Source organism: Bombus pascuorum, chromosome 2 (genome assembly GCF_905332965.1).
Source record: "Bombus pascuorum chromosome 2, iyBomPasc1.1, whole genome shotgun sequence".
NCBI classification, from domain to species: Eukaryota; Metazoa; Arthropoda; class Insecta; order Hymenoptera; family Apidae; genus Bombus; species Bombus pascuorum.
In genome coordinates this window covers 2,119,669-2,147,510 of record NC_083489.1, presented here as the reverse complement: position 1 = coordinate 2,147,510, position 27,842 = coordinate 2,119,669, and the positions used below count along the sequence as shown (strand labels likewise).

The 27,842-nt window shown below is 38.4% G+C and overlaps 1 protein-coding gene across 8 annotated transcripts in view; it reads left to right on the top strand.

Moving 5' to 3' along the window:
- LOC132916255 (F-actin-monooxygenase Mical) overlaps nucleotides 1-27,842 on the top strand; it is a 116,197-nt gene that overhangs the window by 42,460 nt on the left and 45,895 nt on the right. The window contains exon 1 of one of the 8 annotated variants that reach the window (XM_060976092.1): nucleotides 15,345-15,479. The exons of the other annotated variants lie outside the window; for them this stretch is intronic. The gene's annotated coding sequence lies outside the window, so the exon portion shown is untranslated. Of the gene's footprint in view, nucleotides 1-15,344; nucleotides 15,480-27,842 lie in introns of those variants that run through there. 8 annotated transcript variants of the gene reach the window in all.

Below are 27,842 nucleotides of genomic sequence, written 5' to 3'. Positions count from 1 at the left end.
CGAGAATCGATTTTCCAAGTTCTAAATTACGGTTCTTCTCTCGTGATCTGATCTATTCGGCAAAACGATTGCCGGTAAAACAAAGCAAAAATAAAAACGTCGATTGGCGGGTAGTTTGAATTCTATAGAATTCACGCACACACACACAAAAGCACAGACAGACAGACACATACACAGAGAGAGACTGACGGACAGACGGATACACACAGACACATACACAGTGAGAGACAGACAGACTTAGGCAGACACACACGCGCACACAGATGGACACATACACAGAGAGAGACAAATAGATACACACACGCGCCCGCACAGACAGACACATACACAGTGAGAGACAGACAAACACACGCGCACGCACAGCAGACACATACACAGAGAGAGATTGACAGACACAGACAAACACAGACACACAGACACACAGTCAGACAGACAGACACATACACAGAGAGAGACTGACAGACACAGACAAACACAGACACACAGTCAGACAGACAGACACATACACAGAGAGAGACTGACAGACACAGACAAACACAGACACACAGACACACAGACACACAGTCAGACAGACAGATACACAGAGAGAGACTGACAGACACAGACAACACAGACACACAGACACACAGTCAGACAGACAGACACATATACAGAGAGAGACTGACAGACACAGACAAACACAGACACACAGTCAGACAGACAGACACATACACAGAGAGAGACTGACAGACACAGACAAACACAGACACACAGTCAGACAGACAGACACATACACAGAGAGAGACTGACAGACACAGACAAACACAGACACACAGTCAGACAGACAGACACATACACAGAGAGAGACTGACAGACACAGACAAGCACAGACACACAAACAGACAGACAGACACATACACAGAGAGAGGCAAATAAAGGCACACACACACAGAGGCAGACAGACAGACACGCACGCACACACATTCATATTTCTATCTCGATAAAAGTCAACGTTCGTTCTACCCAAGAGTGTCCATAAATTTTTAGTAATTTTAAGAAACAGACCGGTAGCTTGAGCGTTGAATCGACGTTAATTCAGCTATCAGCGACCCTTTGTAACTCTTCTTCCTATACTTTACATCAAGTTTATCATCAGGGAACGACAAACTACCCTCGATTAGTCCGTAATCGATAAAATTTGCAATTTCGACGCGTGGAATTTATATCTCTATCGATCCAGCTACTAAGCGCCACTCGCAATTTTCCTCGTGCATTCTAAACTCGCCTTGCTCCTTCCACTCTCGTACTCTTAATCATGCTATATCTCCTTACCTGCTTCATCCAGCCTTCGATCAATCCTGGAACGAGGCGATGCGACTCGAACCTGTAGGTTCATCGACTCGACGAATTGAAATTTATATACGTCGCTGCTTTGCTCTTAGACTATACAACAGTCGTTCAGCTATATTCCTTATCTTTCGCGCGATTACAGATTTTTACGTACATATATCGTCTTTCGAGTTTTCATCTTCTAGTTTCATTCAGTCTTACGTTTATCGTTATTTATCGCTATCGCGCCAGAAGATTTCAATTATTCCACGCAGCGGCGGAAATGGAAATAAGAAAACGCGTGGAAACTGTCTTAGCTGTTTTCTTAGCCTTTCGTACTCGAGTTCACCGAACCTTCGTTAAATCGGCTATTAAAATTACTGCTTACGATTTTTATTTCCACGCTCTCGTACAATTTACACCGCGTCAATTTCGTCGTCACCGCGATAACGAGTTTCTAATCGATCCGAAACTCACGTACGTACACAGCTGCGAATTAAACTTGAACGTGGTGCGTAAAGAAAGAACTCGTCTAATATTATCTGCCCGCAATTATCCTTCTTTCGTGCGAGGAGGACAAATCGATTAATCCTAAAACAGAGTAACGCAAAAACAATGAAAAACGTTGGTAGGAACGCGCGTGTCCTGTCTGTCTGACCTTGTTTCAAAATTACACCCATTCCTGCCACCCAATGATCAACGACCGCTTACCTTCGTAAAAGGTGCTCGAAATTGCTATCCTCGGTTCGTACGCAGGCTCGCAGTCGCCGTATCGAAGAATTTCGCGATCTTTCGGTAACGCAAGTCGAGAAGCATAGCCATCTCGAGCACCTTGTACGAAGGTAAGCAGTGGCGAATTATTGAAACGCAAGAATGGCCATAAATTCGAAAGAAGGTCAGATGGCACGCACCTTCGTACCAACATTTTTCTCTTCTTTCTTTTTCCTCTTTTCTTTTCTTTTTTTTTTCCGTTTCTCGTCCACCACTCGAGTGGACTGCGCACGTTGCGACGTACGAAACTCCGAGTTCGTCGACTCGACGAATTAAAGTTTCTATCGGGCTAACGTCTGTACACAGGAATCGTTAAGACTAGTTCAACGCCTCGCCACTGCGGTGGTCTCGTTGCGGACGATCTAATTAACGGAGCAACAAACCCTGAAAACTCGGTGCAACGCACGCGGGAGAGGTCTTGCTCCCTCTCTCCCTCTCTCTCGTAGCGTTCGTGTTCGCGACGCGTGTGCGTCTAACGAGGACAGAAAAAAAACGAGGAGAAAGAAGGTAGTCTGAAGAAGCGTCGGGAGAAAGTCTATGGAAAAGCCAGTGACGGAAACTCGCGGGAAAGCCTCGTTTTTCGTCGTTGAAAACCTAGTACCACGCGTTTTACGAGGTCGTTCAACGTTCTTGCAAGCCTTCGAGCGATAAACGCCGCCGTTTTATCGCGCGATCGTAATCCGACCTCGTTCAGAGGTGCGCGTTGTCCGATTCCATTATTATATTCAAATTGACGCGATGCAAAATACTTCTATCCTTTATTTACGACCGCTTAACTCGCGTAAGACTGCGTTAGCTGCGAACATTATTGCTGTTATTCGACCATGCTTCTTATTTAGTACGGTTTTACGCGCGAATTTTTCCCGATGCCAGTTCCAAGTGGGTAAATGGGTTATCGTTACGCTTACGTTTATGCTCACGATCCTCTTGTAATTACCATTTTCGAAGCACGCAAATCGATCGATCGGAACGTCGTCCATAGCTCGGCCGCTACACAGGCAGCTTTCTTGCCTTTCAGATTCCGATCGAAGCTGAATTACACATACGCTTTCGTTGAAATTGCCTGACGTTTACAAAGTACGTATTTCGTAGATACGTTGGCGCAGATTTTCGCGATCGACTGTCACGGTATCGCGTTTAATAACAATCGTGTGATAACGCGGCATCTTTGTAAAATCAAATTCGAATCGAGTAGCGTCACGAGCTTCTTCTATTCTGTACGTTCATCGTTTGTGATACTCTCGAGTGGATTTGGAGTAAGAATCGTCAAATCGAGCAGCGAAGTAACGCGTAAATTGTACGGCTGCGACATCGTTGAAAAATGTATATAAAGTAGCCTACTTGTATTTTATTGTCGAGATAAAACACGGAGGAGTAGAAAAATTTGCGTGATTTAAGAAAGGATGGTGTGTCACGTTGTTATAAATACTCCGACTTCTCGAAGCTTTTGAAAAACTATAAAATTCTACGATCTAAGCGGAAGGAGAAACAGTGATAAGAAAATAGTTAATCGTCTCTGCAGCTAAAATTCATTAACGTGACCTCGATGAATTAATCCAACGATTTTCTCAAATTTACTTAAAAAATTTCGAGTAACTCTCTGTATTTCGATAATTTGATCAGAGTTCCCGAAACAAGGAAAGAATAGAAGAAAGAAAGGGTTTGAGATTCGAAGAAAAATGTATTTTTACGCGGATGACGCTCGTCGATGGACAACCTACGCGGCAAATGGCGTTCTCATGCAAATATAGCGAATCCTGGGGAACGACTGGATGGTTATATTAGATAGGGGCTGGCGGACGTTTTACTGCGACAGTCTGAAAAGCGTCTCGACGCTCGCCAACGCCAGTCGGCTCCCTCGCGTGTTGCTAGGATAAAAACCAACCCCCAACGATTGCATCCAGTTCGATGAGACGTTCTCGAATTCGATGGATTTTCCATCGTCTACATCTACGAGATGTCTTCTTTATTGGGGAGAAAATCTCGCAGCTGGTGATTCGTATGGATATTTAATACGAGTATTTAATATCGGCTAAGTGGAACGACAGACCGTGGAAGCTGGATGTTCTGATCAATAGTTTGCAGCTGTAATAAGCGAAGCTGACTCTTCCTTACATCGAACTCAATGCTCTCTGTAAACTATGAACGAGATTGTTTTAGTACGATACTTTGGTTGTAACGTGGACGTTGAAGTTATTTTTGATTGGATATCGGGCTAGATGTTAAATTGTATACATTCGGTAGGATTATTTGTTAGAATTTAATCTTAAAGTTAAGATTAATAATCTGTGGAAGACACGATGTTTATGTTAAAATAATATTCGGTGGTATTTATTAAACAGAACTACAGAACCAAATGTATATCAGCGAGTGATATAATTAACAACGTATGGAGATTGTTGATTGTCGGCCAGTTACTCTCAGACTAGACGTAGGTAGTGACCCATGATCCCTTAAATATTTTGAACCCCACTCTCTATACAGTAACGAGTATGACCTGTGTAAGTGTTCTGTTCAAATTCCTGTGTTGGTGCCTGTGTAAAGGTATTGTGCCTATGCGTGAAATATCGTTATATTCCAACGTTATTTCTTCTTTTATACGAAATAATGTGCTGCGTTGTTTGATGGTACAGAATCGTCTCTTAAGCTATTTTCTGCGAGTATAATTATCGATCGTTAACGCTTGCCGAGCTATTTTATATATTTATCGAAAGATGTGACGATTAGGAAAGAAGTGATTCTTCTTTGCGATAATTTGATATCGTAACAAATTTACTTTTTAATATTTAATCGATAGAAATACTGTGGTATTTAGTACAGTCGATACTCGTGCCATTTGGCCATTGATTTATTACAAATTTAAGTTATACGTCTTACACTGCAATACGGCCACTTTCGTCGTTAATTGTTGTTTTCTTTTATTATAAACAAATTTACGTGATGATTTTTACTGGCAAACTGAAAGAAAACTTCTCAGTTAAGGAATTGCAGGTTGGATCGTAATAAAGAACTTGTTTTTAAAATGAACGAGGAGATATTTATGAATATGTAAACCGCGAATCTTTGTGCATTCGTGGGAAATTTAAAGGTGCTAAAAGTATACGTAATATGCAAATATATGTATATAAAGTATTCAAAGGAAAATATTCCTTACGTTATGTATTTAGTAGGTAAAACGAATCCCCATTTTGTATTCCGTTCCTTCGGTTACGCCCATAGAAACATAAATTTCTACAAATTCTGTTTGCAAGCCATATCTCGTACAATTTAATGCAACATGAAAATCCAATACTCATCGAATTTTATGTATTTGTTAAATTTTGGCTTCACAGGAACTCCTCGTGTACGTACATTTCGCACCATGCGATTCTAACATTCGATCTCACCGTATTATCCACGGAATCCCAGTTTCCAGAACATCTTGTACGATGAAATTCAAAATGAAAATGTAATATCCATCGAATTTCATCTCGCTATGTATTTGTTAAATTTCGGCTTCACAAGAACTCCTCGTGTACGTACATTTCGCACCATGCGACTCTAACATTCGATCTCACCGTATTATCCACGGAATCCCATTTCAAGAACATCTTGTACGATGAGATCCAAGATAAAAATATAACGTCGAATTTCGTCTGATTATCCTTAAAAAAAGAATCCTTAAAAGAAAAGACATCTGAATAGGAAGGAACTACAAAGCCTCGTTACTCTCGTCACATCGGAATAGCGTAGCAAAAGCAGCAAACAACTCTACGAATCTTCGGATTCGCCCATATAGCAACTCCAGCATCCCTCTACAAGCGCCAACTTTTACAGAAAGTCGCATTCGATCGACGCGTTGCGACGCAGCCGGGTAACGTCTCACGAATTCTCACGCACGGCGAAAGTTCACGCGAGGACAAGCGAAAAACAAACGCACGAAACGAGAAGAAAAAAGGGAAAAAGTCTGCTTGTCGGATGAGGAAGATGAACAGAGGCTCCACGGGGATTACGAAACGGGGATAGACAAACGAAAAGAAGAGGAGAATGGGCGAAACAAAGGGAGAGGGGTGGATCGATGGAAAATAAAGGGCAAAATAGGATAGGTGGATACGAGACGGTTTGAAGGGTGGAAAAAGGAGAAAGAAAGAATCGGAAGGAGGAGGGGAGGATAGGAAGGAAGAAGGAAGATAGAGAAAGGAGTTGTTGGCGAAAGGAAGCCAAAGTTGTAGCATTATACGGGGGCTGACGAACGTTTTGTGTTGCGAGAGTTTGAGAAGCGTCTCGACGCCTGGCGCCGTTCAACGGCACCGTCTCTCTCTCTCTCTCCCCCCTCTCTCTCTCTCTGTTTGTCTGTCTATGTTCTCGGACATATAAACGCACCCTCGTCTCGGCAGGAGCTTTGTCCTGGGAAAGGAGTGACGTCAGCAGCAGAAATCGCGCCACCCCATATAAACGCACGAACACGACTCGCATTCGGCGGAGGGAACATTAGGGAGACGTACCAGCCAAGGACAGAATCTCTCTTCTGTCTAACGAAACGTACAAATATAATCGCCTCGAATCCATCGAATCCTTGCTTATTGTTAAAATATTAACGATTTTTTGGCCCGTTCCTAGGGCAGCGAGATCCTCTGCGAGAGACGAGGGTAGGTTTGTACAAGAAGATGGACGTTTTGGTTCGAACGCTCGGAGAGGCTTCGATATACGTAGGTTGTAAAATTATAGAAACGATCGTTGGATGGTAGTTGGAAAGAAATCTTTGCGCGCATCTTTGGTCTGGTAAGATTCTGAGGAAAAGGGTAGGTTTTTGAACAGGAACGAGTATTTGGTTTCAACTCGAGGGGTTTGATATGTGCGCAGATGGTTTTGAAATTGGAAAGATTAGCACTGGCGATTGGAATTAAGTTTCTGAGTGGGGTTCCGAGGTAGGGGGTAGGTCTTTTAGCGCAGAAAGAACGTCTACGTTTCAATTTGGTAGGTTTGATACACGTGGATTGGTTTAAAATGAAAGATCCTGATTAACCGTCAGGATTATCCAGGATCAAATCCTGATTACCCAAGTTTTCACATATCGTCGTGTATTTTACCGTCTATTATTAACTTCTTTGTTTATTATTTGTTACTCGCGATGCATATTTTTTACCTTGCTATCTTTTTCCTCTTTCTTCTTACCTATCGTCGTACGGTAACGTAAAACGACGATTGTCAAGCGACGCGAAGCATAATAACATTTCGTAATCAACGATAATAATATCTTACGACCAAGATATCTTGGCAACATGTCGTCACCAGAATATTATATCTTGCGTATCGGTTGGTAATTCCTACTGTCCAATGAAACGAATACGAACGGAAAGGAGCTGAAATTTTGTTTCGCATTCTGATCGACCGTTTTGATCGACTTGCGTTAACAACGTTTCAGCCTTATCAAACGTTTAATTGGCGATTAAAAGCGCTATTTATTGTCCTTTTATGGAATCAACGGAATATAAGCTTAAATTATCCGCCCTACCGTTCCAATCGATGAAACAGGCTTCTTTATACGACTCGTAATTTACAAATGAAATAACTCAAAGATAAGGCAGCAATTTCGTGTAATTTGACAGCAGGTATATAATTACCAACGTCGATCTTGTCATTAACTTTTAAAACCTACTTTTATCATCTTACCATATTCCACGCTGACAATTATTCATTACAAGGAATAACATTTTTACAGATCCTTTCCTTCCTAACTTCATCGTTGTATCGCGTTAAACATTGAAATTGTACGAATAGTGCAATAAATACAGGTAATGACAGAAAGTCCCTTAATTTTAAACAGTTCATATTTTTTACCATACAAACTCCAAAATTCTTACCAACGAGAATACGTATCGCAATAACAAAGCTTTCGATCGATATAAACCTCGTTGAAGAAAGGATTCTTCGCAGTTGTGTCATAGAAAAATATGAATCGTTCAAAGTGATGGATTAGGGGAATACGAATATTTACGAGTGATTTACTGTACATCTTTGGCGAATGTTAACCACCTATTCGATGGAAAACGGTAGCCGTTGCTTCGAACTCTGTTGTTTTATTTATGCACACGTTAACGGTTAGTTGGATAGCAAAGGGGGTCTTTGGAAACGGTGGATTACTCATCGGGACAAAATCTGGAAAACCCACCCCGAGTCTGATTCACCAAACTGCGAACTCTGCTATCTAGATAAACGTTTTTAAGACATTTATTACGCCTAGCGCTTAGCAGTTAGACTAATGCGTCTGGCAGGATCGCGTTAACCCGCGTTGGCTTCCCTATCATAAAACCGAAGATACATAATTCTCGCTTGTTCTTATCTGTACACGTTTCACGTTCCACCAAAACGCGTTTAATTTACGAGGGCTCATAAAGGATATAACTTAGAAAAAACGAAGCTGGCACCCGCTGGGGGTAGCCACCCACATGCTATATTTATTTTCATTTTATTTTTTTTCACCAATAAGATGTAACACTTTACCAAATGTCCATAAGGACAAATTGTAAAAAATCAAAATAAAATAAAAAAAAAAAATTTACGAGGGAAGCTTCTCCTGCACTCGAAAATTTTCGCTTCGACGTTCCTTCTGTTTTCGATTCTTTTCGACGTTTAAGAATTTTTTATTATTAACCTGCTTTAATAATACAATTGCTTTAGCGATGATAAAAACGTAAAAATAGCGCACAGATCGGAACGAACAAAATGGTTCGTGGCTTTCGATCTCTTAAGGAAGATCGCGAAAGAACAACGAGAAGAAAAACTGTCAACATTAGAAGCACGCGTTTTTGTCGAAAGATATTTTGAATTTCTCGAACGTACACGAGGAGAACGCACATACTCGTGCGTCATTGATGGAATTTTTTCCAACACTCACGAATATGTGTTCACAAATCAAGAGAATAGACGAAGCAAGAGTTTCTCGACGAAAGCGTTAAACGCTGACACACGAAAAAGCAAACAGTTCATTTGTAACAATTATTATAAATTAATTCAAACTATACGTATATCGATGCAGAATGTGAGAATCGGTTCTTGCCATTCGACGTCGAACGAACGCAAGAACTTTGAAACGTCGATCACATCCTTTCAGCTTGAATTTTCTCCGCAGAAGAAATTGCTGTACGTCGAGGCAAGTTCTCGGTATGGAAAGCATTTCTCGGTTAGCTCGGTACGCTTGAACCCTGTGTCACGGAGCAACTTTTGATCCAGTTCGATTCGGTTCGAGTCAAAGCGACGATTAGCTTCTCCACGTACGTTAACGCGCGATAGTCGGATTAAATTATTTAATTCGCCTGTTAGCTGAGTTAAACGTAGCTTCGTCATCGACATCGTCCAATCAGACGGAGAAAGATTCTTATCTAATTACCTGGCGGTCGATCGGAATTTTTATCATTGTATGCTAAACGACTCGTTTTCCCGCGTCCTTGCGCGTCTTACCAGCAATTTAACGCGATAGAACGACCCGTTCTAATTACGGTGGCATCGTTAGGCCTTCGTGGAACCTCGTACATTCCCTACGGATGATCGCGTGAAATTTTCACCGTGGCAATTATCCGCAGTTACCAGAGAACACAACGCGTTACTCTCATATCCGTATACACGCGTTTAAACGACGCTTTATTCCGGCCTTTTTGTTGTCGATGCCGTTCGCATCAAAGTCCGTGAGATCCGGTTTTCTTTTCCCCGTTTCGCGCTCTTTTATATGCTAAATCGTTCTATAAAACCTTGCCTCTACATTTGGTCATTTACGACGTTTACTAACGGTGCATCGATGAGTGGTTTATTATTTTTCGAAAGACTATCGTCCTACTTCGACTAGGCCGCGATTCGAGTCGACTCGTTTCGATCAACAACGATCCGCATTGTTCCCCGTCGACACAACCTCTCGCGATTTACGTCATTTCGTTTTCATCGGATTCGACTCTCGTACACCCTCGTTCGCAAGTATCAGCACACTTGCGAACAATAAGACACGTAAGAATTATTTGACAATTGTTCGTTTCTTTAAGAATTGCCCCGTTTGGAAGTTTGAATCGCAAGAAATCTATACATAGAGTGTCTTGCACATAAAAGATATAATTTAGAAAAAACGAAGCTGGTACTCCGCTAGGGGTAGCCACCCACATGCTATATTTATTTTTATTTTATTTTTTTCACCAATAAGATATAACACTTTACCAAATGTCCATAAGGACAAATTGTAAAAAACCAAAATAAAATAATAATAATAATAAAAATAGAGTGTCTTGCTTTTGATAACGTTAGAAAAGGTATTGTTGCAATTTTTAAGGCACATAAGAATTATTTGAAAATTGTTCGATTACCCCATTTGAAAGTTTGAACCGCTAGAAATCTATACATAGAGTGTCTTGCTTTTGATAATGTTAGAAAATATTTCAGAAACAAGCTTAAATGGAATTACATTCTTTTTAACACACTACTCGATCCAGCTGCATATCGCCCAGGAAAAATAAGTTACAATATTAGCCGATAAAGTATTATTTCAAATTTCAAGGCACACAAGAATTATTTAAGAATTGTTCGATTACCCCATTTGGAAGTTTGAACCACAAGAAATCTATACATACATTGTCTTGCTTTTGATAATATTAGAAAATATTTCAGGAACAAGTTTAAATGGAATTACATTCTTTTTAACACATTACTCCATTCAGCTGCACTTCGCCCAGGAAAAATTAAAATTGCAATATTAGCCAATAAAGTATCATTTCAACTTTCAAGGCACATAATAATTATTTAAGAACTGTCCAATTCTTTAAGAATTGCCCCGTTTGGAAGTTTGAACTGAAAGAAATCTATACATACATTGTCTTGCTTTTGATAATATTAAAAAATATTTCAGGAACAAGTTTAAATGGAATTATATTCTTTTTAACACACTACTCCATTCAGCTGCACTTCGCCCAGGAAAAATTAAAATTGCAATATTAACCGATAAGGTATTGTTGCAATTTTTAAGGCACATAAGAATTATTTGAAAATTGTTCGATTACCCCATTTGGAAGTTTAAACCGCAAGAAGTCTATACATAGAGTGTCTTGATTTTGATAATATTAGAAAATATTTCAGAAACAACTTTAAATGAATTAAATACTTTTTAACACACGAGTCGATCCAGCTGCACGTCGGTCAGGAAAAATTAAAATTGCAATATTATCCAATGAGGTGTTATTTCAATTTTCAAGGCACATAATAATTATTTAAGAACTGTTGAATTATTTAAGAATTACACCGTTTGGAAATTTGAACCGCAAGAAATCTATGCGTAGAGTGTCTTGCTTTTGATAATGTTAGAAAATATTTCAGAAACAAGTTTAAATGGAATTACATTCTTTTTAACGCACTACTCGGTCCAGCTACGTGTCGGCCAGGAAAAGTAAAAATTGCAATATTAGCCAATAAAGTATCATTTTAACTTTTAATAAGCTCAAATGGAATTACATTCTTTTTAACACACTAGTCGATCCAGCTGTACGTCGCCCAGAAAAAATTAAAGTTGTAATATTAACCGATAAGGTATTATTGCAATTTTAATTTGCGAAATTTAACGTATAAAAAACAAGGATGGTGGTAAAGCGGTATCCTTATGTTTACGTTGTCCTTGTGCTATATTCATAGCTACGACCTATATTCTTGAACTATATTCATATTCATTCACAGTTTACGTTCATTCACCGAGGCGCTCAATTACTACTTTAAACAATTTTAATATTCATATCGTTAGATTCGTGGTATTATTGTTGCTGTTTGATTCGTTGTACTTGTTAGAATATGCTGTCTAGTTGCAGATTTTTCCACGAGGTTTAGATAAAGGATCGTAAGGTGGGACACGGTTGTTTATTCGTTGTATCGATGTAGGTTTTACAAATTTCTATCGAATATACCGAATTTTAATCCGACTTGAATACGAAATTCTGACTGATTAATCGTTTCACTAATGATTCTAATTAAATAATCACAAATTACGCGAAATACGTAAATGTTTTAATGTTCATAGCTGCTATACATCGATCCATCCGAACTACGTCAAAACAACTACGTGTTTAGGTTGAATTTACGTACAAGTGTAACATTTAACAATAACAATAACAATAACAATAAAATAAAATTTAACAATAACAATTTAAGTATTAGACTAAGTGCTGTCTGTCTTCGACGATGAAAAGTAGTAAGTAACGATGGTATTAAGTGAAGTTTTGTTAGGTAAAATTCTAGAAATCATTTTTTTTTTTTTTCAATGGAAATTCTCTAGTCTTCTATTTATTCTGTTGACAACTAAGTGATTGCGGATTTATCAATACCGCCTAATGACAAAATCCGCAATCACTTGGTTGCCAACCCAATATAATAGCAATTTTACGTAGTAAAACAATGTTTATGCTTATAAACACAAAATTTCCAATTCGCTGCAGGAATTAGGACAGACTACTCGATGCTGGTGCAATAATATAGAAACAAAGTAGAACAGCACGATGATAAATAAAATAGGATTGTACGTAGCTTTTCAATCACGCGACGTTGGACAAGGTTAACGAACTACTCGAGTATAATATTTTAGATATCCGGCTTGTAATAAGAGGCTCATGTAGGTCGGTACGTATTATCGAATAAATTATCGAAGATCCTCTACAAATTGCTACGTGTCAGTCTTTTTGTATAGTTTATACGAGTATTAACCTAGTTTATATGAGTGGAACGAACTCACTCTATGTAAGTGTAATTAGCTTCCTTGTTAATTAATTAGTGCTATTAGCGGCTTATATCATCTCCTTTGAGAGATGTTTTAACCCTTTAACTACGTCCCAGAGAGAAAGTCGAATCGTCGAATATACCGTCTGTTGGGTTGGCAACTAAGAGATTACGGATTTTGTCAATATAATCTAATGACAAAATCCGCAATCACTTAGTTGCCAACTCAATAAACGGTACAGAAGAGTTAAACAGCAGAACCCAATACAATAAAGATTTTAAATATCGTACAATTAATTATCATATGTCTTAGGTACTTTCATCGTACGTATATAAAATGCAATTATTAATATTTATTTCTTATAAGAAATCGAAGATATATATATTTCTGTGTTCGATACCAGGAACGCAGGAAACCTGCAGCACAACGAGATAATTTCCTCGATTGTTCATTTTCAACTCATTTGCGTTATTTTACGGAAAGAGGTGGGTATTATTTGTTTGTAGTAGCCCGCTTGCCGGGATAGTTGCAGTGATAGTGCGCTATTGGCTCGTGTGTAGAGTGTAGAGGTTCCTCTGCTGCGGGTAGCCAATGTCGCTGCTGAGGTACTGTGCATTTTTCTTCTCATTTTTGATGCCGCGGAAGAAAAATAGGATTCCGGTCGCTGGGAGTTGAACCCGGATTCCGAACGTTCGTAATTTAAGGCGCTAACCACTGCACTGCCGTCGTCCGACGCTGGTTAATGTCGAGCGGTGGTATTTTGCTGCCGAGTGCCGCCACAAAGAGTTAGAACGAGTCCTGTCCTCGAGGGTTGCAAAATCATTCTCTTCGCGTGCAACTAGGCTGATGGTCGATGACCCGTAAATTTAGAATCCAACGATTACGCGGAAAATAGTTGAAAATGTACCACTTCTTTGCATCTTCTTACGCAATTCGACGTGTGCTAGCAAAAGTGCTTTACAAATTCCAATTTATCATCGTCGATGGTAATTTCTTTAATTATACGAATCGGTCGATGGTAAAACAAGCTGCTCGTACTAGTTCACGAATATTATTAGCTAATGAATCATTATCCGAGAAAATCTAGATGACTCGATCGCCTAACTTTGCCCCGCAGGTACGTACCTGCGACATTAGTCTTTCCACGCTTCGCCTAATCCCAGCTCGTTAAAATCTATTAGCTTCAACCAGCAATCCATCCAACTCGACGATTAGTTTCAGTCGTTAGCGAACAAGTATACAGGTAGCTGGAATCATGTCGCATCGATGACTATAATCGCTCGGTCGATGTCGGGAATAACGAACAACGCCCGTCGAGATCAACGGTTAATTGAAACTCATCGCTTATGCAAAGTGGATCGCGAACCTAGGGGATGATATCACACGAAACAAGATGGTTTCGCGTTATTTTTAGATCGGATGACGACCTCTGACGGATCCTAAATCGTGAAAAAGCTGATTATAACGAGACATCAACTTGTTTCGCTTCATCATACTTGTCTCCGAGAGTTGCACGAAACGATGAGTAACGAGCATCGCTACAAACGATGGCGTCGGTTGTACGAGGTTGCGACAAATCGTACCGGTCGATCGACCAAAGTGCACGAAACTATTTTTGGAATGTTATTTTTTTAGTTATTTTCCATTGTTCTAAGAATCTTGCTATCGGTTCATGCAGAGATTATTAAACCGTATCTTTTCATATTTCGATATCGATCGGCAAATCGAACGAAACTTTACGAAATTATTCGTCGATCGTTATTTCTTCATTATCTTCTGTTAGACTGAACTGAAAATATCAGTATCGGAAGATTATCAGCAACCTCTGCAACGTTTATGTCCATATATGTACAATTTGTCTTACTATTCTAGACTTTCAAAAGATTGAAAAATTATTATCTGATACTTGCATCATCAACAGATATTAATAGATACGATGAATAGATATTAATGTAGTTACTCGTTGAGCTAACTGTTTGAAAAAACATCTCAAGGGAAGGGATTTAAGAGCGAAACTTGGCGTAGCTTGTTACCACGCTATTTGTCTACGGAGGATCGGTAGTAACGTTCAAACGATTATTCGACGTATTGCGTAATTTTCAAGATCGTTCAAACCTCGGAATCATCGAAACGAACGAAAAAGAATATTTCAGCGTATCGCGATATTCGTTTGCACTAATAACGCAGAAGACTTATTCGTCATGCTCTTCTCACAAGAACTGCTTTTTCTCGCAGACAAACATTCTCATTATTCGCAATTACGATATCGCAAATTTTCCAGATTTCTCCATCCTTATCAGTCAATTCATCCGCTTTCCAAGTAAGTACACGCATGCTTCTGAGCGAAGAAAGTGGTAAAAGCAGTGGTAATTAAGAGAAGCTGTTGCAGACAGAGGATTATGAATCATTCGATCGATCGTCATCGCGACAACAGAGATCGCGGCTTTCCCACGACAAACAGAAACGTAAAACCGCAATGTGATAAGCGTTATCGCGCATCCTACTTATCCGGTGTGTTTTCCTCGCGTAATCAGAGCGAACCAGCCACACCAAATCCCAGTCTTATCGTTCATTTCGAATTAGCCCTTGTCTCTGTTCGGTTCGCGCTGCAAACAGGGAAGTACCAACAGCTTGAGACAGTTTTATCAGGACTCGCGACTGTTCGCCCTTCTCCGAAGCTTCCACGGTAAGAGAAATATCTTCTGTTCAACAGCAGGTACATACCACATTCCAGCATACTGTACGGGGTAATCTCGCAGCGTTAATTGCTTATCAAACTAGTTTTTCGACTTTCCGTCTTGCCGATCCAGCTTCGAGTTAGGTCCTCCAATGCTCCTGGTTGCCACGAGCTTCTTCAAGGATAAAGCCCAACTCGATCGTTGTCCGAGGAAAGGTTGCATATAACGTGTCGTTTATTCGCTATTTTCTCTCTTTCTTCTCGACTTTCTGCATCGTTAATTTACCGCGAAACCAGCCGATTGTATATCTGGATGTTTATCGCGAGAGCGCGATCTCTCGTAAATCTCTTTATTATCGTCGATTACGGATCTAGAGGGATCGGTAAAAGTTGTTCTTCTGAGCGTAACGTTCGCGAGATTCGTTTCTGCCGTGGTATTCCTTAATGCACGACTGTCGATAAATGCTACTACGAGTATTCCAGTATCTCGATACTTCCAAATTTTTGCAAATGCGTTGAAATGTATAAACGTATATTATATATATGTGTATTATATATGGGGTGTACCGTAGTATCGGAGAACCGTTCTTCGGCGATAGATTTTGCGCGTGGAAGGAGGAGAAAAAAGTCTGCTTTTCCTTCTGTTTTCCAATTTATAACGTGTTTTATGTTGCGACGATTCTATCGAAAGATGGAAATTGTCGAATTAACGCTTTGACCGCCGAAATCACATGTTTCGCTGAGGAAGCCACGGGAGTATTTTTATTATTCAAAGCATATAATGGCAAAATAATAATAAATTGACGATGTAAGACAACATTCTTCCCCGATGGACCGTTTATCTTGTTGGTGGTCACGGGTGACCACCGTCACGCCTTGCTAACAGTTGATAGCGACGTATTATAACGAGGCTTCGTTTGTTTCAACAAACCATTCGCATTCGTTGTTTCGTCGCAAGCAAAACGTGCAGAATTTATTGCTGAAACGTGTAGAAGATATTAATAAACAGTATTTGGTCATTGCATATATAATGACAAAGTATGTGCACACTTCTAACTTCAATTATACGATTATAAAGCAGCATTTACGATTATTTTCTAAGCTGTGTTTATAATAATATTCGTAGATTACCCTTCAAACATATGGATGCAAACACAGTGCACCTTTAGATGCAGGATTTATTCTCATTTTTTTATCAATGTTCTAATAAAAATGTTAATCGTTCAATGGGGCACTTTTTATTTCAAAGTATCTTCTATTTATCGGTTGTATCCAAAATGCCCTAACTGTCAATTTTCATACAATTTTTACAATTGTAAAAAGTTGAAGCGCTCCGGTCACCAATGACCACCGTGGCAGTCAAAATGTTAATAAACTTCAATGCTACGCTTGAGATGGCTAATCATGCTGCATACTAACTTTTTTTACTAAATATATATTTCCAACGGATATCTTCTATATCTTCTATATCCTAACTTAGTCACGATATAGTGTAATTTCTATATACATATGCAGATCGCTTTCAAATTTGACCAACATAATCGCGACACTCGTGTCGTTAAATCTCGTCGCGGTGCTGATAAATTTCAAAATGCGCAGCGCATACAATACACGCGTCAAACTGTTCTCTGGTAAATGTCCAAACACGTTGGCGTAATTAATCAACATACTCGAACACGATTTACGAATTAGGTTTCTCTTCGTCCACGTAGATACGCCAGATCTTGCAAGTAATTTTTACAATTGGAAGAAGTTGAGCGCTCCGGTCACCAATGAACTCAGTGGCTTCACAGGAGAAACCGTGGCCGGTGATACGATAATCAAGGTGGCAGTCAAAGTGTTTTAACGAATTCGCATATTTACAAACGATACTTCGCGGCGGATCTTGTATGGTATATTCTTGTAAACAACTGGAATCAGTGATAAAACGTGTGCAATCTTGTGTTCGTACGCAAGCAGCTCATTTTGGACGCGTCTCGCGAAGATACGCAGACAGTTTGTTAATGTTTCATCATTTTCGTGTGTAGAATTCAGAAACGGTTCTACGAATTCGATACTTTCATTCAATTTTTCTATTTCATCTGAACGATATATAGCGATATCGATGAAGATAACAATTTATATTATTTCGTATAAATAAAAGACGAATAGTGAGAAATGAACGAAAGGCGATTATACGTAGACAAAATCGACTTGAAGTTTTTCCTTCGACGTTCAGATGTTTCATATTCCGAAGTTTACACAGACTTCACTTCCGCTGCGCGTTCCAGAAGTTTATACACAGTGACGGTTGAAGAAAAGTTTACGATCGATATACCATGAATTTCAGTAACTTTTATGTTAAAAATCGCTAACGATCATCTGCTCTCTGTTATATATTATAATTGTTCGTTGCTGCCATCAAGCGTAAATCCATTTTATTAAATTATCGTGTCTTCTCCTATCTCTTATTTTATAAACATTCTTTCGTCCACCGCTGTAGATTTCATGAAATTTTTCGAAAATATGCAATTTTTGTTTTAGTACGAATTTTAACAAAACGTGTGATCATCCGAGTCGTAGCAAAAGGCAAAGAAACGTTCCTCCGTCGTAACGTGGAAATTACAGCACAAAAATACCAATCTCTCCATCGAATGTCTACCAAATGTCTCGATACTTATGCGCTGGTTACGTAGAATTAAATGGAAGTTCGATCCTACAAATATAAAACTGGTATTTCTATTTCTAATCCATCGGTGGTTGGTCGGTTGCATAAATTAAGGGTAGGTTCGCGTGATCGGGTGATTCGATGATCGAGCAGTTCGATCGATCAAAGCTCTGGCCCCTCGTTCGTCCGATTTGCATTTATACCACGATAACTCGTTTCCTTCCTCCTATCTCGTGTTTTCGTGTCGAAAGAAGGCAGTAGTCGGTGAATTTGAAACGAGTTCGTTGAAACTTTGTGACTCATTTTACCAACGAGAAGTAGGTGCCTCGTTACAGGCGAAGTCGTCGAATTTTTAATAATTCATTTCGGAGAAAATAATACGACGACGATATTATTTTAGAAATAAATATAAAATTACAAATATACCATGGGCAGAAAATTAGTTGAAGATCGTAACGAGAGGAGAAATGATCGTCGCGTTGGCAAATAGCGACGATAGGCTAATTAACCCGAAGATCGACAATATTCCAGTTAGCTTGTTGCGTTAACTGACAACATTCGCATCTCTTTGAACAAGAAGGCACATAGAAACAAGTAGAATAATTTCTGAGAATGTGTTCCCATTCAGAGGACGTACAAATCATAGCTAGTTTTGTTCTGTACCACTTACTGAATCTAACAACTGGATTGAATCGTGATTTACATGCCAGGCACACGAAATAATCGCGATATTGCAACACTCGTCGTATAGAAACTTTCTGTTCACACGAAAGTTTGTGAATTCTTTTCCTCCCTCGATTTCTTCATATCTGTTTTATTCTCCTTTCCCATTCGGTTTCGCCTTTCTTATATCCTTCTGTTTTAGTAGGAAATAAAACTCGTGAGAAAACAACGTTGATAATCAAAAATTTCCTACAGATCGGAAACGATCAATCGCGACAAAAGTTGCACTCTAACCGATCCTCGTGACCTACGTCAACGTCATTTCTCTCTTCTTCCTGTTGATCCACGCAGCTCGATTCGCAGGATTTTCTTGCACGTGAAAATTTCTCTCTCTCGCGGTCATATCTGACGCGTTTCTTTATTCTATTGGGTCGGCAACTAAGTGATTGCGGATTTTGTTACTGGATGGCAATGACAAAACCCGCAATCGCTTAGTTGCCAAGCCAACGACAATCTCGTTAATGGAAAATACCAGAGATATCGTTCACGTTCGATCCAAGTTCAATTATCCCACTGCAATTTTCACGAGCTCCTTATTCCCGATAAGCGAAACGATATTGATCTTTCCAATCGCCAATGATTCAGAGAAACAGTCAAGTGCTTCCTAGTTTGTTGATTATTTTTATAAGAATATCAAAGGCGTAGAAAACTTTCTACCTCGTCGCTGTATATTTGCAAAGCTTGCAAACGTTAAAATAAATATGTCAGCTGGTAATGGCAGGCGTATTTTTTGCCTTAAAACAAAAGACGGTTGCAAGATAAAACTAAAATACACATGAAACACATTTCCGTATCGGCTCGTTTGATAAACTCCGACACTCTAAACTCTTCCAATGGTCGATATGAAATTGAGCTGAGAGAAATTGGAAGAGAATTATTTGTCGTGAACTTCTATCGACCTATAAATTCAAATGAAATATCCGCAACAGACTCGTTAACTTGGTCTGCTGCAATTTTTAGGAAAATTTCCCAGCGACGAAAGATCGAATATTTTTCGCAGCTGGAAGTTCTTAAAAGCTAAGAAGACGAGAGATAGGAAGCTGTTGAGAGAACTGCGTTTCTTTCGAACGTCGATATCGGATGCTCGAAGAATCCGATATTTTCAACGAATATAATTAATTCGACTTAAAACAAAGTACGTACGTACGTAGGTAGGTACGTTCTTTCGTGTTATGAACTTCTATCGACCTATAAATTCAAATGAAATATCCGCAACAGACTCGTTAACTTGGTCTGCTGCAATTTTTAGGAAAATTTCCCAGCGACGAAAGATCGAATATTTTTCGCAGCTGGAAATTCTTAAAAGCTAAGAAGACGAGAGATAGGAAGCTGTTGAGAGAACTGCGTCTCTTTCGAACGTCGATATCCGATGCTCGAAGAATCCGATATTTTCAACGAATATAATTAATTCGAGTTAAAACAAAGTACGTACGTACGTAGGTACGTTCTTTCGTGTCATGAACTTCTATCGACCTATAAATTCAAATGAAATATCCGCAACAGACTCTTTAACTTGGTCTGCTGAAATTTTTAGGAAAATTTCCCAGCGACGAAAGATCGAATATTTTTCGCAGCTGGAAGTTCTTAAAAGCTAAGAAGACGAGAGATAGGAAGCTGTTGAGAGAACTGCGTTTCTTTCGAACGTCGATATCCGATGCTCGAAGAATCCGATATTTTCAACGAATATAATTAATTCGAGTTAAAACAAAGTACGTAGGTAGGTACGTTCTTTCGTGTCATGAACTTCTATCGACCTATAAATTCAAATGAAATATCCGCAACAGACTCTTTAACTTGGTCTGCTGCAATTTTTAGGAAAATTTCTCAGCGACGAAAGATCGAATATTTTTCGCAGCTGGAAGTTCTTAAAAGCTAAGAAGACGAGAGATAGGAAGCTGTTGAGAGAACTGCGTTTCTTTCGAACGTCGATATCGGATGCTCGAAGAATCCGATATTTTCAACGAATATAATTAATTCGACTTAAAACAAAGTACGTACGTACGTAGGTAGGTACGTTCTTTCGTGTTATGAACTTCTATCGACCTATAAATTCAAATGAAATATCCGCAACAGACTCGTTAACTTGGTCTGCTGCAATTTTTAGGAAAATTTCCCAGCGACGAAAGATCGAATATTTTTCGCAGCTGGAAGTTCTTAAAAGCTAAGAAGACGAGAGATAGGAAGCTGTTGAGAGAACTGCGTTTCTTTCGAACGTCGATATCCGATGCTCGAAGAATCCGATATTTTCAACGAATATAATTAATTCGAGTTAAAACAAAGTACGTACGTAGGTAGGTACGTTCTTTCGTGTCATATTTTCTTGTATCGGTGAACGTTGAGAGGTTCGTAGATTTGCCAGGATGTTTTAAAATATAGTACGCTGTTAAAAATAAACGTGAACTCAGGCAAGATGGGTGAACGCGGAGGATCGGTGTTAATCGTAGGAAGATTAATTCTTCCGCCGCGAAGAACATTATCCATCGTATCGAATTTCTCCCCTCGAATTGAGTTTTAACCCTATTTTCGTTTCTTGGCAGCCGCGACGCCATCGAACGAACGTTGTATTCTCGTCCGATCGCTTATTATATCATCTCGGTTGACGATTTCGATTTACAGTAATAATTCCAACTCCGTTCGTTTTCTACGACCTAGGAAAAATGATAATAATATGTTGGAACAGGTAAACCGAAAGGATCGAACTTTCTCCGCTGTTCTTGTAACGTAATTCGTCATTTGCTGGCAAGATAAATGTCGGATTAGGCTACTCGATAATTATATCAATGTCTCTCAACGACATGTTTATTAACGTTTCCGTATTAGTATAAACATTAAATATAAATATAAATCATCCATATGAAATGTTAAATATAAAACAAGCTTACAATCTTCACATTCTGCTGCCGCGATATTGGAAAATTTCTACATGTATATATATTAATTTTTCCCAAAATATATTATAATATGTATATATATCTCAAGATTATAAAATAATTTTATTTAAAATAAATTATTATTATTAATTATTTGATTGTATATAAAGTATCTTTTTTCAATTTAAATTTTAAATATATAAATTAAATTTATATATTAGATTTCGATATATATATATATATTTAAAATTTTCCATTAATTATGGCGATTAATTGATATGTTGTACATATAAATAGATATAAGAAAATTTCCCTCGTTATTATGCCAATTTAAACAACATGCTCAACATATTATTACGATAAGTTTAAACAGAATTCTTCAAATTCTGTTTAACATTCCATATAATCTAATTTAAATATAAACTGCACTTAGCAATAATTTCTCTCATAAGACGAATACCATGTAACACGATATAAATAAGCATAGCTAATTAATAAATTAAATAAACGTAGTAAAGTATTCGACAAAATATCATTTGTGAATGAAATCTATTATTATTATTATATATCTTCTATTATTATACCAACTTCGCCAAACGTAGTCGGCGTACGTATTATCGCTAGAACGAATTTGCATTTGACATAATCCTGCTACTCAAATATGAAACACAGTTACGACTTTCAAACTTTGTTTAACATTGCACGATATACTCTTCGCTTGGTAATTTCAAGCAATATTTAGCGAGAAATTACTATATAATATAAATAAATAAATATCTCGTAAAATATCGTATGTCAATGAAATAATTATCTCGTGTTGGTACTCTGATACGAAGAGTTATCGTAGTATCGGAAGCATAACGAGGGTTCTGTTACAACGAATTTGCATTTGCAATGGCCCTCAGAATTTCGACAGAGTCTTTACAACGTCATCGACGCCTGTTCTCCTCGTGCTTTCGGTATTGAACGAGCCTGGGAGATGGCACGAGGTCAGACCCCGGCTGCCACGTTTGCCCTAGTTCGTCGTCGATTTATCCAAAGACTTCATTTAGTTTCTTTTTTTAACGCGTAGCCAGTGACCTGTGCGCGAGTACAACGCGTATCATTCGTCAAGACGCGTCTTTTCACGTTGTGTAACGCCAACGCTCTTCGAATTCGCTCGAGGATTCCACGCAGACAAATAGATCGTCGTCGATGCCTTTGCATTGTCAGAGTGTCTGGCTACGAAATCGCGTTCGCGCGAATATACGTCGCTCGGTTGTAAAATTCGCAACCACGTTCTCGTAGCTGTCTCGTTAGTGAAATGACGACAAGTCGGTAGTAGTTGCTATTTGCATTTTATCGTTCTCTAAAAATAGTAATTCATCCGAATCGTCATTGTGTACGCGATCTGCTGAATGAAGTAGGAAAATAGTAGCAGCTAGTTTGTCGAACTTTCAGATAGTCTCGTTCGAATTTTATCATTCTGTTTTATCGTTCGACTCTTTCGCTCAATGGTATTCGTTTATTCTCAGTTTCGTACTATGCGTTGTCATTCTATCGCTTTCTGAATGAATTTTGCGAAATAGTCGAATAGTTTACTATTAATAGTTACTATTTTGCTCATCTAGAAATAACGATTTGCCTGAATCAGTTTTGCCTTTTATCGTAGGTATTTTTCTAAACGAGATAGTTTAAGTTTGCTTTTTCTTCTCAAGAAACAATTCGTCCGAATAGTATCGTGGTATTATTTCGCTTTTTCCACCTACGTATTTTCCTACGTGAATTAATGAGCTAAGAATGAATAAATGTATAGAATGATTCATTCATTTCTACCATGTAGAATATAAATGTTCTTACGTAGAACACTTTGAGATTGACAGAATATCGCGAAGATCTTCGTCTTCGAAGATATCCAGGACATTTTAATCAACGATATGCATTAAGAGGAAATTTTAGAACTGTCAGGAATATCATTTTTCTTACTTAGCCTCTTGGCATCGAACGTCGTTTCGTGCATCGTGTGTTTTCTATGCCAAGATGAACAATAACGTGTCAGACGCGTCTTCGACAAAGAAAGAATACCCATCGATCGTAGATATTTCACCGCACTCTTAAGATCAGAGAACATAAATATTTTAGATAATGGAGATTTCATAATAATACAAGATAAAATATAAGAATAAAAGAAAGAGCATTTAATTTAATTAGTTGAATTAAAAGTTCTGTATACAATGAATCTACACGGAGAATCTACTTTGCTAAGGAGAGTATCAGAAACCAAAGTTTTAGATGTTATCTGGTCCTCCTTGTAAACCAATTAACGGTATCCACGCTGTCCTAGCGATCTGTCTTTTTCAAACTCGTATCCTTGTTAGCTCTACCTTTCTAATTCGAGCAAAATATTAATCGAAATCTTTTAACGAAGCGCGTATTTGCGGCAAATGAATCATCGCGGATAATAAATATAACGTACCTGGTAATTGTACAGTAATTAACGCAACAAAAGCGGGATACGATAAATAATGCAACAAAAATTTTCTAACGGAGAGCCGTTCCACAAAAGTACAACGCGTCCATGTGTGTACTTTCTTTTGTCCGTGAATGCGTGTAACTTGCCTTTGTGTGCACAATTGCACACATACGATCATAATCATCGTCGTTCGTACGTATATGGGCACGGTTGATTTGTATTCGGAAGACGCAAATTGTATTAATCGTTTAATGGTACTAAAATATATGAATTGACAAGGAGTTTTAATTTATAAAATCTCATCCTTCAAAGTCACGAATATCGACAGAATGATGAGACTTGAGAATGACGAGAATAGATGGAACTTAAATCATTTATTAAAACTTTATCGATAAAATTGGATATACAATTTTAATTTATCAGTCCTGTTACAGGACTTTTCAAACTTTTACTCGATGTGACAAACTCTCTTGACGAGCACGTAAATCACACTGATATTTGAATATTTTACGCATTCCGCACCTATCGAATCTATGCTCTATCAATTTGAAATATACCTTCGTTATCCCATTGATAGCTTGTCAACGAAACGAGGATAACAAAACACGTTCGACGCTTAACACTAGAACTACCACACCACTGAAATTCACTGGTTTTACAATTTTATTTTTAAATTCCTACTTCGTGTTATACTTTTTTCTACGATGATGTAATGACTTTCGTAAACGATACCTAAGGGAATATTATAATGAGTTTTATTTTGATTTTTATATATTCAAACTCAAAATAATTTTGTATCAAAGCTTCTTATATCAACACCAGTCAAAATGTTGCAATCTGTTTATCGAACTCCAATTAACCAGTTTTCTACAACTTGCCACGCGTTTTCCAAATTTTTACCGCGTATCAGTCGATATAATGATATTAATTATCAAGAAAATTCCGGATCGATCGCTAGATGTTAACACTAGAAATACCACACCAGTCAAAACGATAGGTTCTACAATTTAATCGTAAAATTCCTACTTCGTGTTATATTTTTTTCCACAATGATGTAATGACTTTCGTAAACGATACCTAAGGGAATATTATAATGAGTTTTATTTTGATTTTTATATATTCAAACTCAAAATAATTTTGTATCAAAGCTTCTTATATCAACACCAGTCAAAATGTTGCAATCTGTTTATCGAACTCCAATTAACCAATTTTCTACAACTTCCCACACGTTTTCCAAATTTTTACCGCGTATCAGTCGATATAATGATATTAGTTATCAAGAAAATTCCGGATCGATCACACTAGAAATACCACACCAATCAAAACGACTGGTTCTACAATTTTATAAATGTGTCGACTCTCGTTTAGAAATTCCAGATGGATTAATAATACCAAAAATGTACTACATAACGTGGAATTCCTTCTGTAAGAAAGTATTTTTTAAAGATCAGTCGTTTTGACTGGCTTTGGTAGAAATAACTTTGTATCAACGATCGGTAGTTCTAGTGTTAAAGAACGAGGCTCGACTCTTATAGAAACCATATCTTTTTATTGCGCGTTAAGCTTCAAAAATAAATTTTATTGTACCTTATATCTTACAACGAATCTAACGAAGGCTAGAACAACTCTGAATCTTGTAATCCACTTATATTCTACCAAAAAAAAAAATGTCCGTGTATTTTCGAGTGGTTTTGACATATCGACCAAGTGGCTGAGGCACGAGTTGATAAACTCGGAACAGCACTCTGTATTTATTTCGTCTGAGGGTTGTCTGGCGTCGTTGACGAACTCGCTAATTGTCCAAGGGTATTTAAGGAGCCTCGCTAATTACGACGCCGACGAATTTTTTCGCGTTCACTTTCTACGTCGCGTCGATGCTCCGCTTGCATTCGCTTCGCGAAAATCAATTCTTAAATTCGCGAGTTGCACACACTCGACCATATAGTTCTCGAAACAGAAATAAAGACACGTATTCTTATTTGTTTGGGCGTTTAGGAATGTTTCAGATGATTCGCTTTAACGGTTTTCACGCCTACGATGTTTAGAATTCAGAAGATTGATGGCACGGAAGTTTCTTAAAAATTAAGATAATATAGCTCGCTGTATTTGTGGATAAGTGGTAAGTGGATATTTCAGCCACGACGTTTCATTTATGTACTTAAGAATGCGAGTCGTGATCGCGCTTATTGTGACGGATGAATAGATCGTGAATATTTTTGCAATATCTCCACGAGATCTGCGAGACGAGATGTACTTTCGCGGAATAGCGTGTTTGTCTTCTGATGGTTACCTTTAAAATATTCCACACGGATACCCCTTAATTTTAATTTGAATTCATTGAAGTTATGTTTTACTAATACACATAAATTCACCTGATCTGATCTGGAGAAACAATTGTCGCTGGTACATATAGCAAGCTTTTATGCAGATTTTTAAGGGAACGGTATAGATCACTGGAAGATTCAGACGCAAGATTTATTTTCTCTTAAATTCTTCGACTTCGAACGAACAATATTCCTTGACTCTTATAAACTTGAATCTCGTTCGAACAATATCTGTACATAATTTGAACCCTCTGTACTGGGAATTTTATTTTAATTTCGACGCTTTTAAGCATTTTATTTGGAATTTACTTCAACTAAAAGATAAGACGATTTAAATAAAGGAAACAAATTCACTTAAATACCAGTCTTATTCACACTATCGTTGCGTTTTTAAGTGGACGATATATCTTGAAACAATTTCCAGGATGCAATCCTGCTTTTCTTTCGCGCGTTTCAGAAAAAAGGTGGACATGAAAGTGGAATAACTCGACATTGGAGTGCAAAGGGTTAATAACGATGAAACCTTACGATAGATAAAACGATTAATAGCAACGTAACGTAATAACAAGAAGGCAACGAGCTTCGAAATTCATCGCAGTTTCGTCATCTCTTGCTGCTCCTCGAAATTTTCTCTTTCACGGTGAACGACGCTCATCGACCAGCCAACCAACCACACGACGATATATTTTCATCGAACGTCGTACCATCGATCCAACGCACTTCGATAACTAAAAATAAACTCGATAAACAATTCAACTTCCATCTGCACGATTACTTCCGCCGTTTTTGTTTCTACCTTTATTAATCGAACGAAGGCTCTCGAGACGACGGTGCGATATAACAACGGACGAACGACCGCCGGTGCAATGATATCGGCATGTGCGTGGAGCACACGTTTGACCAATAAAATCGATAGGACGAGACTAGTACGTGTCCGTGATTGACCGAAAGGCAGAAAAAGAGAGAAGATGCGCCCACGTGTTTTAACAACGACGTGCATATTATTCTGCACATGGCAGAGTGGCTCGTAATGTCGTTGCACGACTGCTAATAGCACGAGGTCCACAACCTGCGAGAGACTCGTCTGGTGGTCGTCTAGCGACGCCGATACGCGTTAATTGCTATAAATTTACGACCCTTGCAACAGAAGAAGAGTAAGAAAGAGGATAGAACGACGTCAAAGGGTACGTTTCTATTATCGAGTCGGTGAAGATCAAAGACGAATACAGAGACCTCGTTTAAGCATCGTCGCACGTCCACGCTTTAACGCTATCGTGTACCTGTGTTCTGGTCGCTGCATCAAAATAGATTTTCTATTTCACGTTTTAAAAACGTTTATCAGAGTTAGGGGAAATT